General features: G+C 39.6%; 1 protein-coding gene across 1 annotated transcript in view; it reads right to left on the bottom strand.

Annotated features, from left to right (window-relative positions):
• Positions 1–12752, bottom strand: part of TMEM156 (transmembrane protein 156) — a 146104-nt gene that overhangs the window by 2448 nt on the left and 130904 nt on the right. The window lies entirely within an intron of this gene.

Raw genomic sequence — 12752 nt, 5'->3', positions numbered from 1 at the left:
AGTTTTGACGCTAGTTCAGCAATGCTAAGGGGACACCATTGAAAACAGCACAGTGCCACTTTAACGCATGCCCTGAGCAGGTGTTACAAAATAACACTAGAATGACAGTGAAATCTTTTGGATTTCACTTCGGCATACCTGTGGACCTCCCAGCAGGGGAACGCCTCCCTTGCATACGTTATACCTGGTGCAGGTATAAGGTGGCGCAAGAGTTTACAAAGTTTGTAAATATGGCACGGGGTGGGGGACTGCTCGGCGCTGTCATAGCGTAAAAAATGACACTACAACGGTGCAAGGGGCTTGTAATGAGCCCCATAGTGCCTTTTTCCACAGTCATTTCACTGGAAACTGTGGTGAGTGCAATAAATCTGGGAAAGTACCACGTACATGCACGTTTTCAGGGATCTACAGCAAGGGAGTTTGCACAACATTTTACAAGTGAATGAAAAGACAAAAATAAATAAACCTGCAAGTGAACATATAATCTAACCATCTACATGTGGGCTGGCAATCAGACTTCGTAGGGTTGGCCTGCAATACATTTGTGAGTTTTGTGAATGGCAAAAAAGCAATGAAAACTACACAAACTGTAGCAGTATCTCATATATGCATGGATTTAGACATTTTTTATTAATCAGATCCATTGTGGTTTGAAGCAATTCTTCGCTATTTCAGCCACCAAATAAAGTGTGTACATAGTATCTTTAACTGCCAAAATATAGGTATTGGCTTAAACTAATCTTCCTTAAATATCCAACTCATCTAGGAGCGCACAGTTAAACCAGCACTGATAATGATAAACGTTTGCACCACAGAACCATATTCCTGCCATCACCAGAGAAAATTTGTACTATGATTTCATGTTTGTGCAGCAGAGGACCTAGCAGTGTCATAGATGCACCGCCAGTGGCTATGAAGCCAAATCCTGCTAAACCAACTTCTGTTTCGCGGAGAAAGCAACATAATTGCGCCGCTTTTTGTCGCAAAAACGGCGCAAACTTACAAAATACAGTTGTATTTTGCAAGTTTGAGCCGTTTTTGCATCAAAACATGACGCAAATGCGGCGCTAAAAAAATATAAATATGGGCCTAGGTGTTTCTGAAAGTTTTTGCGATCTGGTTGAAAGAAGTGCCTGCATGACTGAAATTTAAAGAGCATCATTGGCTATGTCTGATTTGACATCCTACATGCAACAAAAGTTCAAAAACGATATTGGCATCACAGATGTTAATAGACCCATTGAAACTTTGTTATTAGCTTGGTCATGTCTATCGTATACCTAATATAAATGTGTATATACAACTCGAAGCTAGTGCTACAGCAGATTTATTAATGTTCTTTTTCTTGTTTTTAAGTTAGCGTGAGTATGCCACAAAAGACTACTTTACTGGGCCTGTGGTCTGGTTGCACTGGCAGGTAGAAAACAGCCTTTTAAAAGTTGTACTGCATGTATGATTTCTCTCTCATTCTGGGTTTTCCTTTTTCGTAAAAAAGACGAAAATGTGAAATATTTAGTGGTGATGTTTACTCCTGCTGTATGAACTAATGCGCATGGGAGGAAGCTTGCTGGAGATGTTCTCCTGTGTATCAGATTCAAGGCTGCTGCTGCCTACAGCCACAACCGTATTGTTAATTCATGTTAGCGGTTTATTGGTCAAACACCCAATGTGATTTCCCTTTGCACGAATGGTAAAGAGGACAACTTATTATTCCTAATTTGGGTGGTCTTTAGGGTAACAATTTCTGGTATGCTGGTGTAATGCTGATTGGTGTATATCATGTATCTTTATTAGTTCAGCCCATGATACCACCCCATGTTATATCAAGGGTCACAATTCTCTACTACTATGAAACTATAAAAAGCTACTCTTTTGAGATGTGTGCCTGAACCTTTTCCTATTTCTCCAGAGGCAGACCCCATGTCAGTCCTCTTGCTAGTTTTGTACTTAGAGATTTACAGAACTTTTCCTCGCTTTCTTACTGGGCAGTCCCTATGTCCGATTGTCATTTGACTCTATACTTAGGATATTTCCTGCAGGTTAATCTTATGTTATCCTCTTGCTAATTATGAACTATTGCACTGCTTGACTAACTAGTCCTTTTGCTTTCTGTAATGTTTCTTAACTTTTAAAATAAACCTTCATGCCTGGGAGAATACATTTTGTCTTCTGTGGGTTTTCTTTATTTGCCTTGAGCCATCATCCTTTGGAACTCGCATGGCACCAATCCAGCTAATCAACCCTTTGAATTCATCTGTACAAAGCACCAACAATAGCTGCAAAGCATCAGAGAGCTACCCACGAGATCAGTGTATACTACTTGCACAGAGGCATGGGATAGGAAAGAGAGACAGTAGGAGGGGAAGTCTGCTGGTCTATGGGGTGTTAGACGAATACACTGGGGCAGGGAGAGTCACAAAAATCGCAATCTGGTGCTGCTCCTTAGAGAACGGCAGTGAACAACTTATTTTGCAACAAGGAGTTGTCTGAAGACATGAGTCTCCTTCTGGAAGAAGAAAATAGCTGTGCTCTGCCAAATCAAAACTGGGTTTACATTCGACAGTGTAGGTGCACAGTGGGAGAAACGCTTGACCAGAGATGAATGTGTGATATGTTGCCCATTTAAAGAGTGAGAAAAAATGCTGCAATGTGCTGCAGTGCGGGAGACCATAGTTGGATTTCATGCTCTGCCATAGACAATTGCTCCAAGCCACAGACCAAGAATAGTAGGCTGGTGATCAATAAACAACATGAAGATGAAGAAGATTGTTTTGTGTCAGGAAAGAAGCACTGATGCCTCAGGACATGGGAGCTGCCCTAACTTCCACAGCCCTAGTTCACAAAGAACTGTATAAATGTATACCCTTACATAAATTATTTAATGTATGGATGTAAATATATTGTTTTTGCAAATTCATAAACTTTCTCCAAAACCAGTCACTAGTTTCAAGGCATACTGCTGGGAATGTCAAGTGACATTTTTCCAAACTTCCATTTATTTCCCAACCCAGGGTTGTACACAGAGTATAACTGCACTGGGCAAACAGAGCCACTGTGCAAATGCACATGTTTTCATTTTCATTGCTTTCCCTACATAGAAAACATTTGTTCCAAAGAGAAACACCCTTCTCCTGCATGGTGTCAAAGTTTGGAGGTGTTGCATTCCTCTTTGGAACCTGGAAGGGGAGTTACTCCAGCCAAGGTAGTGAAGGACGGTCAGAGAGTAGTCCGTGACTGACAACAAATGTACAAGTGTGTGGACATTTGCAAACTAACAAGACAAATCACACTTTAATCTGCCTAATTGTGCACACAGTGATGTACAATTATACATTAGTAAAACCATTTATGCCTGTTAGGTATCTTTTTACGGATGCATGAGAGCTGTAAATTGAGCCATTTATGTCATTACACATACGTTTACGGTCATAAATATAATTGTGAATTTGGGCTTGCAAGTAGGTATGTTATCAGTGGGCAGGGAATATATCTCTTCATCTGTGTTACCTATTGGAACAAGTGAGATATCTGATGAAAGAAGTTTCCACATGAAGAGGTGCTTATTCCAATCTTTCACCACTTCTGATTGCAAACAGGTATGAAAACAGACTATCCAATGAGATTGCTTCTTCCTGTTACAATGCTGAGTCCTGGATATGATAATAAGATACACAGTGAATTACAAAAAAATTACTATTTTTGATTAATACAATTTTGATGTAAGAGATGGTCATAGCATCAGTGGTGTAATGCAAAATGTTGGGGCCCTTGAGTCTGTCATATCTCACTGAAATGTATTGACCTTGGGCTGTATGGGGACCCCTTGGAGGGTTGGGGGCCCGGCTTGTGACGCAGGGACTGCAGGGACTTGTGTTATGCCCCTGGAATAAGGATAGTCCAAGATGGTGATAACAACCAAGCAGGTGCACTGAAAATAAAAAATAGGAAATGGAAGGACAGCCTTTAAGTTCCCTGCCTATACAAGGGCTCACACATGTAAAACTATTTCCTGGTTTAATTTTGTTTGATGTTGATATGAGAATAAAGCCAATAATTTATATTTTGTCCTGCAGAAGGTGGAACATGTTGAGCTAACTACCAAAACACAGCACCCACACTCCTATCAAGGTATCTTAATGCAGATCTGTGCTGTATGCCGCTGGTTACTATATGCTGGTCAAAGTTTTAGGAAAGATAATGTTAATATGTGATAATAAATTATAATGTTGATATGTAAGATTAATGTCAAAGTCCCAATTTAAGAGATTAAAATTGAGCGTAAGCATTTGCCCAAATGTCTCTGTACCATGCTGGCTGTAGGAAAGGCATCTTCACGATGCACACTTTGGTCACACCTATGTGCATGGTCAGGTCATCTATGAAAAGAATGCAGTGCTTTTACGCTGTGCATTTGTAGTCTTTTTCATATTTGATAGTGTTAACAAGTCAATTTTGAGGGTGAAATGGCTTGAAAGTTACCGGTCAAGGTCATTGATAGTTAATACATGAATTCTATCAGAATGCCACAGCATCTACTAGCTTCTGGGCCCATGACAATCCAGTAACACGAATGCTGTTCTCCAAGGTTGTGTTCTGGCACTTTTCTGGCCAACATTATACATAATTGTTTTTGAGTAGGAGTTTTGTAAGTTTGACACCCAAAAAGTGACTCTTTAAACCAATGACAGTTTGATTTTTTGCTGATGACATTGTCATTTGTGACCATACCGCTAAAAGTCTACAGTGATCTCTGGAGGTATTGAACCAGTATTCACGGTAATCACTTGGCCATTAATTTAACACATTTCCAGACAACTGCCTTTGCTCTTTCTTCCTCCATGGGAATATTGTGCCTGAGCACCAAGCAATGCATCCACTCTGAATCCTACAAATAGCTTGATATCAGTTTGAATGCACACTTCTTTGAGAGTATTACACGATAAATGTATATAACACCTCATTTGTCCAGAATCTACAGGGGCACCTATTTGACATCTGTTGACATTTATTGTAATAGAAGGGCTTATGTAGGGAGTTTATTGGGATTCACAAGTCGACTTGTTTTGAAATGTTTTGTGATCATTTACAACTAACCTGACTATTGATGAAGATAGTTGCAGCTCTTTCAAGAGGTAACACATGTTTTTTTTAGCCAGGGCTATCCCTGGTGCACTGCAGGGATTGATCTATTAGGAGAGTGGTAGCCATTCAGGGATTTATAATACTGACCACAGATCATTTTGCAGGCTTTGAATGGAGATGTTCGATCTAGAGGGACAGTGCCAGGATGAAGCAACCTCATCTCTAACCTTTTGGGCTAAAGTGGTCCATAAATGTTATACTATGAAATGTTAAATTTCAAAACATATGAGACAAACCATCTTATGCTAAATACTGATGCTCTGATAACAAGGTAGGATGTTGACGTACACAGATCAAGTTGAAAATCCTATATTCAGAAAGAAATGCATGTAATTTAGGTTTGGCTGCATTAATAACTTACAGTTTATTTTGACTTAGAAAGCAGTTCAAGAATGATCGAGGCTGTCAATTTTGTACAAGAAAATGACCACCTTGGTACATATTTTATTTTATTGCATGGCACTTGTAGCTATAATGTTAATCACTATTGCACCATATGGGTTTGATTCACAAAAGCAGTTATGAGTTAGGGTAGTTGTACTACAATGACAGTCTTTTATGTAAACTTGCATGCCTCTGTGAGTAAGCCGCAAAATGTCCAACTGCAAATTAGTAAAAATGAAAAAGGCCACAGTGCTTTCTTTTTGTACTAACTATATATGAACATTCCCTGAATCCTCACATTTTTATCTAATTTTAAAAAAGCATTTAGGAGCATTGCAGGGGTACTACAGTATGTACTATAGCATAACTTTGTAAACCGAACTCTCTCTAAATATAAGTATTCAGAATTACCTGGTGGGGGACTTTCAGTAATTTGAGGAATACAAATTACTTGAACATAATTTGTGTCGTTACAGAATTTCTTAAATGTTGCACATTAATTTGTAATTCTTGTGTGTTCTTAGTGATTGTAAATGGTGTAACTACTGTAAAGCTTTATGTGTTTTCAAATATGAATAAACTGATGAATATATGGAAAATATAGCATGAACAACTGAGAAGAGATAAAAGAAATAGTCAACCAAATCAAAAATTGCTTATCTCAGTCGGAAGACTTAACTATGTCAAGATTACTCAATCTAATGGTTTTGTTTAAGTTTATGTTTTTAAGCAAATGTTTAAAGAGATAAGAAATATATATTATGATGTTCATAGTTTATTGACACCCTCCATTCAGAACTGTGCCTATGCAAATGTAGCTGAGTGACAACACAGTTTTGGTGTCTAAAGAGGCTACTATTCCCAGGAAAAAAATGTTTTATGCTGATTCCTTTTATTACTTTTTATTAAAGATTTTTACACATAAAACATTACAATCTCTTGCTTGTCAGCTTATCTCCATAGCCCGAAAAAGGTTCAAAATGTATAATAATTTGTTTTTGATATCAATTCATCAATCCATTCCTTAGGTACTAATAATCATAAGTGTCAAAGTTCTCAAATTCACAGTGCAATTACTCATGTCCACTAATTTATGAAAATTCCTTTAATTGTAGTCATAAGAATATTTAGTGTCAAATGCATTTCAGAAGTTGTCTGCTTCCTCAGAGTTCTACATGGCCTAACAAATAATTATCAATTCAATTTTCATTAGCCGGTTCTTAAATGATAAACAGTCTCTTACAACTGAGCAAAACTTTCAAAATCATTTAACTGTTCACCATAGCCTTTCCTCGATTATACAGTCACAATTTGTTTTTAACATTAACTCTGACACCTTGTCTATAGTCCTCTGAACCCAGCTTATGTTTTCTATTGTGGTTCTGGCACTCTATGTTGTTGTCACCCAGAAATTGTAAACTTCATTGCGCCTATTTTCACAGTTGCCTTCTTGGAACGTCTCCTTTATACAATGTATTTAAATGTAAAACTAAGTTTAATATACGTTTGTCAGGTTACCATGGTTTGTCACTCCATCTGGTTTATCACATAACTTTTATAGGGAACTTTATGCTTTTTCTCCATGCCTCTTTTGTTTCTTTTTATTCATTCAGTTTAATGTTTTTTTCCAAAGTTGCTTTCTATTCTTTCATCACATACATTTAGCAATTAGTCAGATGTGAATTTCTTAAATGAATAAAACACTTTAAATTCTCAAATTCATTCAGTCCTTTTGGTCACAATTTAACTAATTAATTTATCCAGATGTTCTTTCGCTGGTCCAATAAATGATTCCTACCACATCTCCTACCCATGGGAGGGAGTGTTCCAATACCAGTCCATGTAAAGTCATATGGGCAAATGTATGCGGTTTCTACTTAAAATGTCAGGCTGAAGTGGGTCTCAGGTCTTGTTGCTCTATATGTGATCTGTTCATTTCACCGTAGTTTGGCTTTTCAAGTTGTCTTTGCAGCATCTAATAAGCCACATAGACATTTTAGACTATAATTTACATAATTACTTCCACATGTATTGTGACCTTGAATTTATTTTTTTGTTGGTAGGTGCATAATCACATACCTTTTATGAAGCTTCCATAGTTTGTGCATGAAGGCTATGGAAACATGACAAATTGTTTGTCTCCTGATGTGGTTTTTTACTTAAATGATGCTCTTGTTTGAATGTTTTTTAAATTTCTTGTCATCAACTTTCCAACGTTTATTGACTAGTTGTTTGATTTTCTTACATATTGCAGGATGCTGAGTAATGATTGTAATGTTGTCTGTTTTTTGTAGCTCTCTTCCTTTATTAGTAAATCCATTCTCTTTCCATTCATATTCTAGTTTTTCCCTTTGGTAGGACACACTCTGGGGAAGCTCACTCACCTCTTAACATCTTACTCTTGTTGTGTGCCCACAGTGTCAAGTTTGCAATCACTGACTATGAACCCATGATCTTATTGCAGCTGACATGCAGACTGGTCCTTATGAGCAATCTCTCTACTAGTCCTGCACTGCCACCCAAAGGGATGAGGGAGGGACAGGCCAACAAAATGTTCTGAGACTGGTATCACTGTGGTTATCGCAGGTACCAAAATTGGCAATCCTGTCATCACTAGCATCACACCCTCCAGCTCTGCGGCCACAGCAGCAACTGCAGAAGGACCAACAGCGATTACCCCAAGCCATGCTGCCAATGGCCCCCCAACAACTGAGCCCTCTCTCATAGAGACTGCTGTAATAAGCGTTCCAACCACCACTCCAATGATTTTTGTTGCTGTTGGGGGCACAAACATCCCTGTCACCACAGCTGCTTTGTCTCTTCTGATCCCATCTTGGGAGGGTAAGGACGAAGAGGTATATTGAGGCATGCAGAGGGCATTAATTTGAAACAAATTAAAATTAACACCATGTTGCCATAGACAAGGCTGGTGAAGACACTGGGGCCTGGGCCCATTTGATGGTGATTAGTTATAGAATCAGTAACACCTCCAGCAGAAGGCAAGCACACAATCAGCATGGCAGAGCCCCTGCTATAAATGGATGTGAGGATTGTGACAAAGGAAGCAGGACATGTTGCATTCCAATACAATTCAGAGAAGACATCGCACAGCTGGTAAGGGTCTAGTGTGCAGAAGCCCATTCAGCCTTTACACACTGCGATCAGATGTGTCAGGACAGGTTAGGCGTACTGAACTGAGGTATCATGTCCTGCATTTGGGTGAAGGAGAGGGCCTACTGAAAGTCAATTAGATGCATTATACATGCCATACATGAATTTGCCTGCCACACTGCTGACCGACACTTAGCCATGTTGAGTGCTATAGGGGCACAGAACCATGACTCAGCACAGCCATTTGGAATGGATGTTGTACCTACAAATGCATGGCCATGGACAGGTGAGCAGTCCCACTACACCCAACTACCTCCTCACCATGCCTCTTGTTCAGCCCATTTGCTCAAGACAGGACAAACCCTGCAAAAAGATGTAGACTTTGATCTGCAAAGGCTTTGCTAAGTGTACATAGCTGGTGTTAGGGTGATTAGTAGTGCACAGCGTTATTCTTAGCTGAAGTTTTATGTAGGGAATAGGCTATGTAATGTGGGTTGAGTACAGTGAGACGTATTGGCTAAATGGTGGTTGGGCAGACTGTGGCAGTAGAATGTACCTGCCAGGAATCAGGGATAGGAGGGTTTTGTTGGGAGGTAGGATAGGGCAGCTGAGGTTTAGAGTATTTAGAGTAGCAATAGCTGTTGATTAGGGGTTAGTTGGAATGCAGGTGATGAAGTTTAAGTGTGTGAGGGAGGCAGTTTCGGCTTAAATATTTTGAGCTCTAACATTTATGTAGAACTTCTGTGTAGACCTTCGATATTTAAAGCAGCTTTTGCAGCACTTCTACACATCTTGTAGTAGATGTGTTCGTCATCAGCATTAGCAAACAGGAGAGCTAGACAAGGGCTTGTATCTCTAACAGTTATACTTGGGCTGTCAACAAGCATGGCACTGCGGATCCCAAGAGGGTGGCATATTATTAAATATTTGTTTTGTTACCACATTGCAGTTGTTGTATTCCATAAGAAGCCTTTTTGTTCAGGGTCATGCCGATGTTAGTATGTGTTTCAAGTGACATCAACGTGCACTTGAGAAGATTTATCTAACACACTGCTAATGACTTATGCAGGGCTCAGGGTATCTAATACAGTAAGGTTTGCAGTTCCTCTTTGGTCTCCAAGAAGAAAGAAAAGGAAAAAGAGAAAGAGGAATGAGTTTGGATAACAGCTGAAACTCAGATCGACGGATCTGATTGTTCAGAAGCAATAGCCCTCACACACTCAAATGGGTGTCATGCTTTATCCTCAGGCAGCTCCTCATTTGGGCGGTGCTGCAATGCCCAACGGGCCCCTCGAGGGGGCTCTTTGCCAGAGGTCTTTTGAAATATGATGCCGTTGTGACATGGAGGAGGAGGTGTTCTCAGTGTAGATTGGTGTAAAGTGAGTTAAGAATAAGTAGGGCTCCCTGTTTTCCATTTTTACTGATAAATACGGACAGAAACAATTGTGTTTCCTGACTGTATTAATTTTTAAAAGGAGAAAAATACAGATCATTTGGCTTCGTTTGAGTGATTCTTCGTGCTGCGATTACTGACTTTTAGACCAGTAGCTGTACATATTGGCTGCATGGGGAGTTAAAACGAGAATGAGATTTGCTTAAATTACTGCATTTCTCAACATGCATTTGTGCTATTATGCTATTGTTTTCATGTAGTTTTATTATTTTATTTTTTTGGCAGTGTAATGCGCTAAAACTTGACAGGCATCAAATTATGTGTGCACATTTATCTGTTAAAGAAATGTGGACATATACAGGTTATAACCTTATCTGGTCACAAAACAAAAAACAAATATGGATAAATACCAATAGGATGACCAAAAAATAAATATGGATAAATACAGACGGAAATGTTCAAAACATAAATACCATAAAACCGGGATCCCTAAGAATAACTAAAAGATACCCGAGTGAATTTGATATCGGGGTCCTCCTGTTATGATTAAAAGTAGTGAGTGCCTGAATATGGAGACAGTGGTCCAATGCAGGTCATAAAGTGGTGTTAAAAGGGTCAACATGTTACTTGCCAATGTTTGTTGCTATCGATTGGGGCACATCTTCAGGACCAACAACCTAATTTACTGGTGATTGGGGAAGTGTGAGTGAGTTATTACCAAATGAACCCAATCACTTAAAACACTAACATAGCCCTTAATGTATGTAGTATACCCACGGCTGTCTAGAAACGAGCAAAGTAAAAGTATCAATCAAGGTATTAAAAACATCATATCCATGATAATCGTGGAAAAGCATTAAGGGTCTTTTATAGTTACATGCCAGAGTACAATCACTTCTGTTGGTGAATGTGCCAAGTCACTGTGTATACAAACAAATAAACAGACAGGCAGGTGACACACTAGTGAGGTAATCCACCACACTTTCCATAGATCACACTGAGGGGGAAAAATGTATCTGTGTGAGCCACAACTGTGGTGCAGCCTACCAAAATCTGCTGCGCTAATGATTCCTTAGGTGGTGGCAGAGGCTGCACTAGCAGCAGAACAGAACTTATGGAAAAAGTATTGAGATTAGACCTCAATTTAACATAAAATAATACAGGAGTAAAAATTGCACCAAAATACACATGGAGTCCTGCACGCTCAGTAAGTGGTGACCTACCCCTCTCTGCTCCCTGGAGGTACTGAGTGAGCAGACTCAGAGGTCATGTATGCTGGACATCTAGGTATTATTGGCTCACAGGTGAGCGTGATTAAGGGATGGGGTTTGTTGAAACGGCCATCCAGAGCGTTTTAGAGGGCAAATCCATCGCCATCTGAGGTAGCGGGCAATGTATGTCTGATCCCCTTAACAAGTGTGGAAGCCGGAAGAGGGAGCCGGCAGCCTTGCACTCATCAGTGCAGGCAAAGTATATCAGAACCCCTCAACAAGCGCAGGAGCTAGGAATCAGACTCCGCAGCCCTCACTGCAACACAGAAGCGCAGCAGTGCGAGGCAGGGTGTCTTTGTTAAAAAAGTTAAGAAGTAATGAAAAGAGGAGCAGACAGTGGGCTAGTCCCACATGGTTACGTTACAATAGGAAAAAGGGCCACCATGTTGGAGCCCAATGGGTGGATACCAAATCTAATGCCCTCATGTTGTCCAAGTACCTATCGTATAATTATGGCACAAATGTGAAGACCTTTATTAAATTGAAATATAGTCCTCAATGGGGCTGCCATCTAAAAATGGCATGGAGTGTTATCTACATTTCAGCCCTAATTTTGCAAAAAAGGCTTTTGTATTAGTATTAGGGCACAAAAGAAGAAAACAGAGAAAATAATTAATTATATTGAATTCTTCACAAGGGCAGTGTGCAGCTCCTTAGCGTAAATGTGAAACTATGTGCCAAGGTAAGACAAGTTGCAAACAAGGTATGTGAAAAGGTGCTCTTCAAAAGGGCAGCTTATGCTCATCATATCATAATGTCAACAAGGCGTATCTAGGCACAAATATAAGCCAGTTGATACATTAAAAAGATGTTCCCACAACGGGCATAGTGTACCCATCATGTCTTAGTGTCAAAGACTGGCATCTAAGGTCTCTCAAGTCGTGTGTCAGATACAGAAGGTATAGAAAAGCCAGTGTGGACCCATGATATCTCCCAAGTCACAACCCGTAGCTAATAATGCTAGAAGTACTCAGTGGTAGGTACCAAGGGGAAGCACTGGATCATTATGCTGTCTGGTAGGTTATCTTGCTACCATCTCAATGGTACCCCAGGGGACCCTTTACCCTTTGCGAATGTTGAAACAAATACTTTTTAAGAGAAGTCAGTGTCCCACAAACCACTGCCTACTCTTAAAAAAAGGAAATGTAAATGTCTAATTTTATTTTTTGAAATGCATCCAGTTTTCCTTCAAGGAAAATGGGCTGCATTTAGAAAATGATTTATTAAAAGCATTTCATAGAGATGCAGCAGGTCACCGTACCTGTACCACCGTACCTGTGATGGCTGCAATTCCTAATGGTTTGCAAACTGAAGCCTACCTCATTACTATTCATGAGGTAGGTGAATGTGTGACTCTCCAGGAATCTTTACTTACAGGATGTAAGTTTTCTGACATCTAATAAGAATTGTGATTAGGAAATCACTATTCCTACCTTTTGTACATCTGGTCA

This window comes from Pleurodeles waltl, chromosome 1_2 (assembly GCF_031143425.1).
Source record: "Pleurodeles waltl isolate 20211129_DDA chromosome 1_2, aPleWal1.hap1.20221129, whole genome shotgun sequence".
NCBI classification, from domain to species: domain Eukaryota; kingdom Metazoa; phylum Chordata; class Amphibia; order Caudata; family Salamandridae; genus Pleurodeles; species Pleurodeles waltl.
This window is presented reverse-complemented; position numbering and strand designations above follow the sequence as displayed.